At 42.8% G+C, this 13,898-nt stretch overlaps 1 long non-coding RNA gene across 1 annotated transcript; it reads right to left on the bottom strand.

The window, feature by feature from the left end:
- Window positions 1-2,407: 2,407 nt before the first annotated feature.
- On the bottom strand, window positions 2,408-4,505 carry LOC146892020 (uncharacterized). The gene is made up of 2 exons (XR_015734877.1): window positions 4,333-4,505; window positions 2,408-3,703 (listed from the first exon to the last, which is right to left on the bottom strand). It is a non-coding gene; the product is annotated as an uncharacterized LOC146892020 (long non-coding RNA).
- Window positions 4,506-13,898: the final 9,393 nt, after the last annotated feature.

Below are 13,898 nucleotides of genomic sequence, written 5' to 3'. Positions count from 1 at the left end.
TGATGAAGTGTATCTGACAAGAGGAGACACTTGCTTTCATTGTTTTCGGCAGCATTTCCTCAGGGCCCTATATTCGCAAACGTACCAATCATGGGTGCAGATTTGGCTAAATCAGAGTTGTCTGGGTATTTCTAAAGGAGACACTGGCCAGAAATCTCCAGGAATAAGAAAAAACAGAGTTGGGACATCAGAATGAGCCTTTTGAAAACTACTCATTAATTCCCCGCAGCATTGGAGCACACACATGGATACGTACAGGGATAGAGAAGAAAACGTACATAGGAACATGCTCACAATGAGAAGTGATAGACTGGCTCTCTTGTGAGTATTTGTTTATAGACAAAAGCAGCACAGTGAAAATCCATGTGACAAACTGTGCTGTAATTGATTGCTGTGTATAATTTTGTCCATCTCATGCACTGAAAGGTGGTCACGCCATGGACATGAGTCAACAGACCCTCTGTCTTCACACAAGGATTATACTTCCTTACTATACCACTTTTCCTGATTAAAAAAAATGCCCTACTGGGTCATGTGAAGGTTTAATGTTCTCCTGTCTTACAAATTATGACGTGCTACGCTTCATGTCGCTGATGTCGATGTTCTCAGATATTATCAAGTGGATAACTTTGAACTTTGGTGCCGGAAAACAATCATGGTGTTGCCTCTGTGCAGCACTGGTCCACAGATGAGAGGAAAATAGCTATTGTCCAGAAATCTTTCCAGAAGCCAAGCTACCCTGCAACCAGTGGGAAGTTGTTCCTGTAAAGAGGTGGAGGGGACCTTAGGGCAGTGCAAAAGTGTAGCAAGCACATCTTTTAGAGGTGGAGGGACACAGGGAAGATGTGGCTCAGGGAAGACAGGGAGATGCTCGAGCTGTAGACAGATTCTCTGTGTGGAGAGACCCCCACGTGAGAGAAGGGAATTCAGTGACCCTCAAGGCTTATGTCACGTCGTGAGTGAGGCCCCATTGAGTGCCTCTTTTCTGCCCCCTCACTAGTATTATAAGAGAACCCTTAGAAGGTAGTTCTATCACTGAACAGCAGTGTGATTTCCAGTCTGGGGTCTGGAACCCTATATTAGTTTTCTTGGTGTGATAGAACACCATGACCAAGGTGCCTTGAAGAAGAGATAATTGATTTGACTTATGATTCTAGAAGGATAAGAGTCCACTGTGACTGGAAAGCCCAGCTGCAAGAGACAGCCATGGTGGCAGGAGCAGAAAGCTGAGAGCTCACACCTTTAAACATGAGACCCAAGAAGAGAGTGATAGAAATGGGGGAAGGATTTAAGCTCTTAAAACTGCACCCCCATCCCATGACATACTTTCTCCAGCAAGCCCGTGCCTCCCCATCGCCTCTCCTGACAGTGCTATTAACCAGGGGGCAAGTGTTCAAATGCCTGAAGCTTTGGGAGACATTTCTTATTCTAACTATCACACAATGAGAACAGTCCCTGTGTGCAGGGCTCCTCTGGGTCTTAGGAACATCTGCACATCAATAAGTGAACAGTGATGATCCATGGGAGATGCAGCTTTTGGAATCCTTCCAAACATCCTCCCGTTCCTTGCTTCATTTTTTAAAAATTAGCTTATTTTTATGTGTTTATATATTTCACCCTCATGGATGCTTGAGTACTACATGCATGCCTGGTCCCAGTAGAGGCCAGAAAAAGGCATCAGAGTTACAGACAGTTGTGAGCTGCCATTTGCGTGCTGGGACTGGAGTTATACATTGTTATTAGTTGCAATGTGGGTGCTGGGAATTGAACCCTGGTCCGCTGGAAGAGCAGTTAAGAGTGCTCTTAACTGCTGAGATATTACTCCAGTCCCACCCCCATTCCTTACTTCAAATGCTCATCAAAACATTTACTAGAGAAGTGATTAATTGGCTAGGCCTGCCATAACAAAACAAAGACATTTATTCATGGTTCTAGAAGCTGAAGTCCAAGATCAGTTATGGGTAGGGCTAGTGTTTTTGGAGACCTTTGTCTCTTGCTTTCAGATAGTGTCTTGAGATAGATTCTCACATGGTCTGTATGTATTGATGTCCTAAGGAACTCTTATGAGGACCCCAGTCACATTGGATCAGGGTTGTTCCTAATCACTTCATTTAACATGAATAACCTTCGTAAGGATTCTGACTTCAAATGCTGTCGTATTTTATGGTACTGAGGTTTGGGGCTTCAGAGAATTCTAGAGAAGGGGCTTTATTCAGTCTATAACAGTAAGGACAATCTTCACCGATAAGTCTGAAGCATTGTTAATAGATTACCTGACTGGCCTTCAAGTGCCCTATCATCTCTGTTCCCCAGCTTCCCTGTGCCAGTCTGGCTGCTGAGTGGGGCACTGAATAGAGAGGCAACAGAGATAGATAGTGTGGCTTAAAAAAAATACTCCAGCACACCCTAAAGGTAATACAGCTCTTTATGTGATTCTTCTTTTCTCTTGTTATGATGAATCCTCCAATATAAATACCGATGATTTTTTTTTTCTCTTTAAACGGTTGTTGAACATTCAAGAGAATTGGAAATAAGAACTCGAGGGAGAGCTGGGTATGCTACGTTTTTGATCAGTTAGATCTCAAGCAAGAGGCGAGCAGAGTCATCTTAAAGATGACAGAAACCTATTCCCATTAGAATGCTCATGTAAGATGATCGTAGCTCCTGTAATCGGGAAAGAACTGTGTGATTGGATCACGGCATCTGCTTCCTTCTGCAGCGAGCAGTCACTTGTTTTGTGTATGGAATTTCCTCCTAATGTCCTTGAGGAGTTCCTGAGAGACCTGTTGGAATCCTGAAGTGAACGAGAAGTGAGCGAGCAGCCTGGAGACAGGCTTCCACAGCAGATATTCTTAACCACAAGAACAACAAACTCCAGGCCTGCAGAAACCAAACTGACAGTGACACAGATGAATGGCAGCAGAGTTCTTCTGTCTTTCTGAACAGCCTCGGAGACAAACTGGTTGAGCTGCCTCTTCTCTAGGTGGGAAACAAGAGTCTGGATAGTTTGTGGGAGAAATGGAAACAGAAGCCTTGATCATCCACTCTTAGGCAGCACTATCTTGTCCTAAAGGAGGATCATTATTTATAACACCTGTCTCAAGGAAATGCTAACAATTAACTTAACAATTGGGCACTTTACAAACAGGTATCAGTTGCAGATTTTTGTTGTTTGCTTGCTTCTTTCTTGCTTTTTGTTTTCTGAAGAGAAAGAAAGGGAATGGAGTTGGTCCAAGGGGAGGATCTGGGAGGAGTTGAGGGACGTAAAACTGTGGTCAGAATATATTGTATGAAAACATTTTTAATTAAAAGAAGAAACTGTGCACTTTAAATTAAGTATGTGTAACAAAGAGCAAGCAGATTTCAAGAATGGCCTTTAAGAATTAGGCAGTTTCAGAACCCTTCATTGCCCATTCGGCCACGAGGCGACTTTTTAGGAACGGAATGCCGTGGGGTATCTGCGATGTCATTCTTCTTTTAAATGTTTCCAGGATTTCAATTATGGTTTGCTTTTGTACTTCCCTTGTGTTCCATCCTCCAGCGCAAGCAAGTAGTAAAGATGTTTTCCTCTCGCTACCGTTGGTGAGCATCAAGAAAATGGATGTTTAAAAGTTTATGACCATCTTGAGTATGGAGACTCACTTAGGAGGCTGAGGCAGGAGAATCACTGCCAGTTAGAGGCCTGCCTCAACTTCTGAGCTGTCTAAAAAAAGAGAAAAACAGAAGGGGCCAATTTTGTATTGAAGGTAGCACACCTTCTCCTTTCCTTCCAACTAATGCAGGTGATATCTTTGCCAGCAGTCACCTAACTCCACTGTTAGCTTTTTTGTTCAAAGTTGTTGTTTTTCATTTTCTGTTAGCATATTATTTTCTAAACAAGACCGGGATCTGGGAGTACAGCTTAAGTGTAGAGAACGTTCAGTATTGCCAAGGCACTGGCTTCAAAATCCAGTGTTGGGACAAAAGAAAAAAATATTTAAATCTCACTTCTTTAATAGAAGGTCAAAACAAAACCCCATACTTCATCAATAGCAAATATTCTGCTGACAGTCAATGAAAAGAGAATCTATTCATCCTCACAATTTCACTAATAGATTACTTAAGAAGCCAGAATTTCCAGTTTAGCACGGGGTTTCCCACAGACACATCCAGACGCTACCTCTGTGCACTATGTAAACAGCAAACGATAAGGAAGAGAAACAGTTCCTCTTTCCTTGTTGAGCAACCTTGCAGCACAGAAGTGCTCAGTTTTGTTTAGAAAGAAAATAAGATAAAGTAGCATTTGCTCAGGGAAGGACGTGACTGTGGCCCAAGGCCCCTCTGTGTTCTAACCTGGGTTTCCACGTCTCAGCTTCAGATCCTCTGGCTTTGGTGCAGTTCTCTGCCAAGTCACCCCACTGTTGAGGCCAGGGAACCTGACTGCACATGGAAACCCTTTGGCAGACCTCAAGTTTCTGCAGGCCACACCTGGGGAGGCAGCGGGAGCTGGTGAACAGGAGACAAGACCGAACACTGTAATAACACAATGCAGTGTGTAATTAAGCAATTCCTGTGATCTCAGACCAAGGATGTTTGTTATTGTTTTGACCTTCTTCACCCATGTGTCAGCTCAAAGCCTGGCCAGAGCTGTCCTAAAGCTGAATCGACACAAACAACTCCCTATTACCTCCAGCTCACCTTTCTGGTACAGAGCCAGGAGCTTGGCTGTTCCCCCTGAATCGTGAGATCCCAGATCCAGCACTTGCTTTCCTTGTAGCACTGCAAGGGATGCCAGGACTGTGCAGTATGAGGAGGGCCGGTGTGGATGCAGTGAAAGACGCGGGAAGGATTGTAAGGCCTTTGGACTGGAAAGTCAGAGGTGAGTTTCCTAGGTCTGACACTTTATACACAGCATTTGAACCTTGACAGACTGAGCTATCAGGGACTCTGGGAAGTCTGCTCAGGTCTTGAGGACTCTTCTTATGAGTCCTTGTGTAGGCAAGGGGAGTGGTTCTAGGGGTCCCGTGGACACCAGAGCATCCCAGGATACTAATATCCCTTCTAGAAAATGACACGGTTTGGAGAACTCACAGTTACCCTACTTCTCATGTACTTGTGGGTCAGTGGAAAGTGAAGGAATAACGCTTACCGTGCACTGCACAAGTTGCCGGCAGAGAAAGCCAATGCATGGGCAGGACAAGGCATTTTTCTTCCCATCAGTGGCTTTGATCTGGGATTCACTGGAACCTTGGATGTGGTTGAACCCTGAAGATGAGGGGTTGATTGTGTTCTTTCTGTCAGCACCTGCTAACTCTTTTGGTGTTTAGGAGGTAACAAAGCATTCAGGGCAGGGCTCTGGTTTTGAATCTTGTTTTGCTCGATATTTGCAGTCTGCCCTTGTGAGAGCCAGTCAGTGCCCGGTTTCCTGGTCTATGAAATGGAAATAACTGAGAGAGCTCTTGGGGATGAGGGGTTTGTTTGTTAGGTGACAGCGCACCTAACCACAGGGCATCAAATCCTTGAGGGCCACATCTTACTGTCAGGCCCAACTAATCTAGCCAGTCCTCACTGGGCTTAGTGGCTCTGCCGTTATCTTCTGACAGAATGCGGGTCATTTCAGGCAGGGTGGAGCTCTGCGCTTCATTCTCAGGGACAAGATCTACATCAGGTGTTGGAGACCAGAGCAGCTATTATCTGTGAAATGTAGAAAATGACCAGATTTCTTAGTGCCTGAGTTGCATACACTTTTTGTAATTTTTTTTCCAGCCTTGGGGTCTACATCCAGGCTTCTGGACATGTGAAGCAATTTCTCTACCATTGAGTTACATCCTCAACTAGAGAGATCTCTTTCAAGGAAAGAATACGAAGTTGCAGTGCTATGGGCCAATTACCATTTTTCAGGTGAGGAGGAAGAAGCTCACGGGACCAGTTTGCGTCCAGTTTGAGTTTGAGTCCGGTGCCCAGATCTGGCCTCCAGATGACTGTTTTTCCCTCATTAAAAAGACTTCAGGCTTCCCGAGCCTTACTGCCTGCTGTCACCTGACCCATGCGGATTAGCTCCCTGCTCTGTGAGTAAAGTAGCACCCTGTACATGGCCTGGCATCATGGTTTCCCAGCTTTGAGGTGTCACAAGAACTGTGGGCAGCTCACATCCTGCATTAGGAACTCCCAATTTGGAACTTTTCTCAGGGTTTTGATAGGCAGTGCTGACCTTTCTCTGCCCATGCAGGTCATGGCAGTGGCTATGGCTCTTGGACATGTGATGAAGCCATCAAAGTCACCATGGACTGTGTTGTTGGGCAAAGACAATGCTTACAACTTAGACTAGGCTTTTGAGGTCACCAGGACAACGCAATGGTTCCCCATCTCTCAGATCAGTGCTTGCCATTCTTGCCTCTGATCTGGAATCCCTCCAGTCCTTCCCCCCAGCTTTCCACGGCTGGTGATCTCAGGTTCTCCTATCACACAGGGATCAGGTTAATGCCTGTTTATCACAGGGCACTGTTGTGAAAGGCATGAGGAGAAAACAGTCAGAGCCCCTAAAACTGCTGAGTTGTGTAACTAATTCTGCCCACATTATTAGGCCCAAATCCACCCCACTTGACAGTCCCACCCGTGACTGATGTCTGCTCTTCCAAAGAATGTGCAGTAACCACTGCTCACAGGGCAGCACATCACATCCCCTAGGCTTCTAGTGTAAGTAAACAATTAGAATGTATTTTTACAATGCTGAAGAGGAACTGAAGGCCTCCTCAGTGCCAGGCAAGTACTGTGTCTCGGCCTCAGTAACTCTGCATGGTTCCTGTCTTCCCTTCTCCATCACATATGCTTTGCAGGGGAAATCCTGTTGCTTCTCTGCTTCTGGTTCACTTGCTGGACCAGCTCCCCGAAAAGTCCTCAAACTGTTGTTTACATTTTTGGGTTAGCTTATACTTATAATACCTTAAGTTTTAAAGATTGTTTTAATTGTTATCACTGTATCTTAGTGAAATTGGTATATTTTAAAATTATGCATGACCCATTATTGAGTTTTTGGTGTTATTTATATGAGCTGAGCCAAGATCCTTGTCAGATACATACTTCACAACTGCATACTGCAAGCCTGTGTGTCTTGCCTTTGTATTTTCTGAATTGTCTTTTGATGAAGAGAAGTCTTCCATTTTAATGAAATCTAGTTTTAAAATAATTTAATGCTATTTTTTTCTATGAATTTTTTCCCAAGTCACATGAACACTCCTACACCTTTTCTTTTAAAACTTCATGGTTTTAGCTTTTACATTTTGGGCTATAATTCATCTCAAACTAATTTTGTGGATAGTATGAGAAAGAGGTTGAGTACAATTCCATCTGTAATGTGACCAGTTATCACTATTCTTCATTGAACTGCTTTACTACTTTTAGGAAGAAATGAAAACCATTTTCCATCTTATCTGCCTATGCCCCCCTTTTTTTCTGAATTAAATTTGATATTATAAAGTTTCCAATTTCTTTAGATTGATTTGCTATTTTAGATCCTTTGAACTCCTGGAGAAATTTTAGAATAATCTATTAATTTCTATAAAATCCTTTTGGAATTATAAATCTATAACTCAGTTCTGGGTGAATTGATATCTTTACAATGTTGAATCTCCCAATCCATGAACATAGTATATGTTTCTTCATCTATTTTACTTTTTTAAATATTTTCATTAGTAATGTACAATTTTCAGTGCTAAAATCATGCACATTTTGAATGTAAAATGTTCATTTCTGACTTTTAAGTTGTTTGCTTTCACTGTTAATTACTTTAAATAAATTTCCAATTGTTTATTCAAATATTAAAATTATACCAGAATTTTGCAAGTTGAACATGTGTGGTTAAGATATTAATGAATCTTCACAACAGTTTCAGTGACTATTGAATGCATTTCATACTTTAGTAAATCATGATATCCTCTGTAGAAAGACAGTTTCCCTGGCTCCTTTCCAGTCCTTTCCAGTTCTTTTTCTCATCTTAGTGCAGCAGCGAGGACTTCTAGTAAGATATTGAAGTGGGACAATAGGGTAGCTTCCTTGTGTTCTTCAAATTAGGATGGAAAGAAAAGCATCCAATATTTTACTTACTTTTATTTATAGATTCTCTTAATCAGTTGTAAAAATTTCTCTTTCATTCCCAGTTTTCCAAAAGAATTTAAAAGGATTAACACCTGTTAAATTTTTCCACCTATAGTTATCTGGTCTCATATTTTGAGTGCAATTTGTTTGACTGCCTAGCCTTTGAGATAGATATCTCTAAATGTTTTATCTTTCTTTGTTTCGAGAATTCAACTCTGAATTGAGAAGGAATTGAGAGTTCAATGAATTTTGAAGAACAACTCAAGTCTCTAAACTAAACAGAAGCAAATACAAGAAATTTTCTTAAAAAACAATCATCTGGCCCTTGTTTGATTTGGTAACATTTCAATTTTTTTATGAATTTATTTTTAAATCCAAAGTATAGTGCTTCATTTTTCCTCAAAATCCCTAGGCAGCCCTTCTCCTTTCTAAATCACATTGTGATAAAGATGTTCATACGCATTCAAGCCAAGTCTAGAATAACTCATGGCCAGTTCGCTTTAAAACCATTAGTTATGCATATTGCAGACCATCTCCCCCAAACTAAGTCACTGTGATGGTTTGTACCTTCCATTTCTGCTGTGAGCTCTGCTGCGCATGGCCAATACTCATCACTGTTAGTACCTGCCACGTTTTATCACCTCACAGGATCACTCAGTTATGAGATTTTATAGCCTGTCAGAAATAAAGTTTTATTTTATGAATCATTTTACACAGGCAAGCAAATCATTGTGCTGGTCAAGGGTGTTTCATCACAACATAATGATGGCAAGGAATTTTGGGATTACCTAAATGGTGGGTGCAGAACTTGAGATGTCATGGCAGATCCCTGGCGTAATCTGTTTAGTCTTTTATGAATGGTCATATACACTGTGCACCATGTAAATGCTGAGTATCTATTATCTTCAAAACTTATGAAATCTCCCAGATGTTTAAAGGCATTGAAAAAATTAACATAGTCACAATCCATTTTTGCTCTTTAGTTCTTTTAAAATAATAACCACTATTACAAATACTTTAAAGAAGTCTCCATCAAGCACTATTGGATCATAAGTTCACAGTTGGTACCATGTATAACAGGTATTCCATGAATCATAAAATTTAAATACCCCTTCTATTCCCTGGTGTGATTTCAAGGATATTTTATTTTAGTAAGGGCAAATAGACTCTAGATAATTTTAATAAACACATGGATCTTCCTTAATAAACACATGGAAGATCAAAGATTTTTTTTTATGTCTAGAATGCATTTTGGTGTGCAATGGAGTTGGAAGTGAGAGGAGTGCACCTTGGGTACCAGGGACTGAAGACTCTTGGATGAGGGACCCATGGATGTCATGGCAGGATGTAGCCTCTCTCAGGATCACTTTGGGGAACTCCTCCAGAATGTACCATGCTTGTCTGATTGAAATAATATTTCAAGGAATTCTCCTGTGTGCGTGTGTGCGCGTGCGCACACACACGCGCATGCACGCATGGGTTTATTAGGCAATGCATTAGTTAGCTAGCTATGGCTGAGCAATAAATTACTCTAAACTTAGCAGATTAAGATGGCAAACACTCATTACATCACAGTTTCAGTGAAGCAAGGAATATGCATGTGCTTACCTGGGTGACCGTAGCTCAAGTTCTTGGTCATGTTGCAATGAAGCTGTCAACAGGCTGTCATAACATGAAGGAGAGTTGTTAGTATATACTGAGGTATTTTGAAATAAGTATTTATGTGGACAAGCCGTGCTGATCTGACTAACATGTACTTTATCTTTCATACCTGCCATTTTTATGTATGTGTGATGCGAAATCTACTTTCTGATCAGGTTTTAAGTTCTTTATCTCAAAATAACAATTCTCTATCAGATCTCATGGTCACGGCAACGTTATATTATTTCAAGGGGATAATTAGATGAAGAAAAATCAGGCTTTAAAAAACCCATTCATTTCCATTATAAGCCTTACTCTGAGAAGATAAACACTGGTAGATTGTAGGCCAGCCATCCTCTGGGAAGGACATGGTAGCTAATGTCTTAGGAGTCCTCATTTAAAAAGACAAGGGAGGCCCAAAGAAAAGAGCTGCTGGCCTGAATCTGTCCAAGAGCAAGGAGGAGGCTGGTACTCATCTTGGGTCATGTCTACAACAGCTGCATCAGGGCAGCATGCTGGGTCACCCTTATTTACAAGGTGACTAAATTGAGGCTGAGTAACCTGCCTAGAGGTCATATGGTTAGTGTGGAATCAGAGCTGGCAATTCAGCTCAGGACATTGGGCTCCTACGCCCATTAGCTTCCCCAGCAAATCACTTGATCCGCCACCCCCCTACGGCTGGTGCGCTGGTGTGGGCTGGTGCAGCTCTTCAGGCAGTGCCCCAGCTTGTGTGGTTACGGTCAGGACTTTGTGGTAGAATGAGATCACCCTGTGATGCCCCTAGTGATGCTCCACTGAGGGGGTTGAACTGATGATGTCAGAGATGAGCCCCAGCCAGCCCTCTGCTCCCTTCCTCTTCCTGACACTCCTGTGCCAGTATGGTGACTCTTCAAGGTCTTGGCTGTGGGTTGAGTGACTTGGGAGTTGGGAGTTGGAGAATGTGACTCTGCCAGGGCCTCTTCCATGTGTTTCTTCCATACATCTAAGGACCCCTATGCACAGCTGGTCCACAGCCGAAGCCTCTTGGCCTTTCTGCCTCCCTCTGCCTATTCATAGTACAATAGTTGCTCCTTAGAGGTTCCATGTCCTGACATTTTATTATCTGTGATCAACTCAGGTGAAAATTAAAGAAACGATCAGCGGTGAGAACGACAGCCTGTGAGGTCGGCAGTCTAAGGCTGCATGCCTCTCTCCCGCTCATTGTGCCGGCATTGTTGCCCCATTTCCCAAGGAGCCAGGCACAGTATGGCAGGGGAAGATCTTCTGAGACACCGCAGTCACGCAACATTATTATCTCTGCTGTAATTATTTCATTTTTAATTAGTTTCAGATATTTCTCTTATAGTACCCAATTTACAAATTACACTTGGTTACAGTGATGCACGTAGAGGAAGAAATATAGTATTTGTATGGTCTGGTTTTATCTAAGGTTTCACACATCCATGGAAGCCTTGCAATGTATGCCCTGTACATTAGGAAGCACAGCCATGTGCTGGCGTGAAGGAAGTTCTGAAAGTCAAATGGTCATTTGAGCTGTACATGGGAATAGCTGAGTACCCCCCACTGTCAACTCCATGGCAGAGGCTGCTCAGCTGAGGCCTGTGGCACTTGAGAAATCACTCAGAAGGCCCTTTTATTCCTCCCCACACACCACTACTCTCTGTTATTCTTTTAGTTATTTGGAATGTAATTTTGTAGGCAATTTTTAATGTCATAACTGTGATAAAGGGCCTTTTATTCAGACCCTACTTTTCTCTTCCTTAATTCCTAATTCAACTCTTCTCAGTATCTAGCCATTTCATATTGCATAATATTAGGCTTTTAACAGATCTGAAACTTTTTCCTAATTTCCTCTTGTGTTCTATTCATTATTTGTATTTTCATTCTCCAAACTAGTCCAGTGGGTAGAGGAGGAGACAGAACTAGGCGGACGTGTGTGTGTGTGTGTGTGTGTGTGTGTGTGTGTGTGTGTATACACAAAGTATCTGAGAAGGTATCTGTCATAGGCCTCATTGTGCTGAACTAATGTTACCTCTTGGTTCTAAGTTGTTGACAGACAAGCACATTTACAGGACAAGAGAGGAAAAAAAAACAAACAAGGGCAGGCCCAGTTATGTGATAAACTAAAACAACAAATCTCACATGACACACTCTACAAAGCCTAATCGCTATTGTGCCCAGGGTAATTGTCCTAGAGACACTAACTCTCCTAAGAGTCTGCAATTAGTGCAAACGTCACAGAGTTCATAAGAACCAGCAAGACCGCGGCTTGCCTCTAGACTGGTGCTTGTCCCCGGGAAAAGAACAATCTTTGCCCCTGACCCCTCTGCGTTGTATTCAGTAACCAGCACTCTTCCTCACACATGCTGACTTTCATCCTCACTCAGAGGCCTCATCCATCTGTGACAGCCTGCCCCTCCCTGATTGCCTTGCTGATGCTCTCTTGATCTTGTCCTGGGTCTTGGCTTCTCTAAGCTTCATGATATTTGTAGCTTCTATTTCCTTGACTGAAGACTCTGAAGCAGGGGCAACTTGCATCATTGGGGGAAGAGGGACTGGAGGAGTTTGGGAGCTTAATACTAAGGCCCTGGCTCTGTCGTGAATCTGAATTAAAGGGACCTGGGAAATGGGGAGCTCATAGCTGCAGGATGGGACCCCACGGTATGGAGCATGCACTGCCCTGAGCAGCGCTCTAGGACACAAGCAGCTCTCTTAGTGGTTTCTCTGAGACCTGGTTCTTCCAGTACATAGACAGGCAAGACAGGATTTGGGCTGTGAGTTCCCTTCTCCCTGGAACTCACTGAAAATTGCTTGACTGGATGAAAAGAAAGGGCTTTTCCCGCCCGAAGTTTCCTGTATGGAGAAGATCTGCAGTTCAACACTTGCTCCTTCTCTGAGGACCATCTACCCTGCCCGTGACCTGAGACAGTGCCTGGTGCTTCTGAGTTCTTGGCATCCTATTCGAGAATGAAATAGAGATGCACATAGTCTGTAGAGGAGCAAGGAAACTTTATTCAAATTAAAGTGATTAACAATTAGAAAGGAATACACTGTTGAGACCCACAACAGCCCACATGAGTGAGGGAACTCAAAGGCCCTCATCATTATTTGGAGCTTCATTTTATGGTGGTTAAGAGGTTATTAAAGGGCATAGTTTTGATGGTCTTTATTTTGATTGGCAAATTAAATTATATAACCATTTTCCTATTGCGCATACCCCTTCCTATAATACATCTCATTTTAATTATTTACATGCCAAATGATTTGTACATATATGATGGTAAATACTGTATTTTCCCTCACAGTTCTCTTGGAGGACACGGTTTGGGCATATGTGAAGAATGACAGAATGCAATCAGTCTGAGTCTGAGGTTTGTTAATGGGAAAAAACACTCCCTTGCTCAGAGAAGGGTATGCATGTAGCTTGATGCCTGTACACGTAGGTAAAGGTCTCAGGCTGCCAAGTATATTTGCAGAAGAATGGTGTGTGAATAGCTAAAGCCAAGCAGAGTCCCAGGTTGCTAAGCTATTCCCTATGCCTGTCTGCCTTATTTCCACTCAGTTCTCAGCTGCAGCAGAAATAAATTCAGATTAATTCCAGAAGAAAACCTATGTTTTCAAAAGTAAAGAGAAGAGAACAGCCTCTCTGTAAGGACTGCAAGGTTAGGGCCAGTTTTAAAAATGATATTCTGGCTGGGTACAAGGCTATGTGGACATAAAACTTTACCTATAGTCCTGTTATCAAGGATGGATGTCACCTCTGCTAGGCTGGATGACTGACACTTGTGTAGGCTAGGGGATCTCTAGTCAGATGGTACCAGGCTCCACCTAGCTTTTTGCATGGTAAGCTCCTGTGTCACAATCAGGATTGGGCTTACTGGCCCAAATCCCCTCCTATGCCATTGATACCAGGGTGGCAAGGACTAATATTACCAAATGGAAAGTTTGGGCCTCCATCAGAACATGCAAATCAAACTTCCTCTGAGCAGGAAAGAAGACAAGAGAGTGACTGCCAAAAAAGAGTCTCAAATATCCACGCTGTGCTACCCGCAGACCTTTGCTTCTTCACACGCGTCCTTCCTGCTCTGATGGAAGGCACTGCAGAGGAAAGCCTCCATCCTCTCTGGCCACCTTGTTGGTCCACGCTGAGGGATCACTTACACCGGGGTTCATGCACAGTAGAG

Source organism: Myodes glareolus, chromosome 14 (genome assembly GCF_982192425.1).
Source record: "Myodes glareolus chromosome 14, mMyoGla1.1, whole genome shotgun sequence".
In the NCBI taxonomy this organism is placed as follows: domain Eukaryota; kingdom Metazoa; phylum Chordata; class Mammalia; order Rodentia; family Cricetidae; genus Myodes; species Myodes glareolus.
The sequence above is the reverse complement of the archived record's forward strand: the minus strand, read 5'-3'. Positions and strand labels throughout refer to the sequence as shown.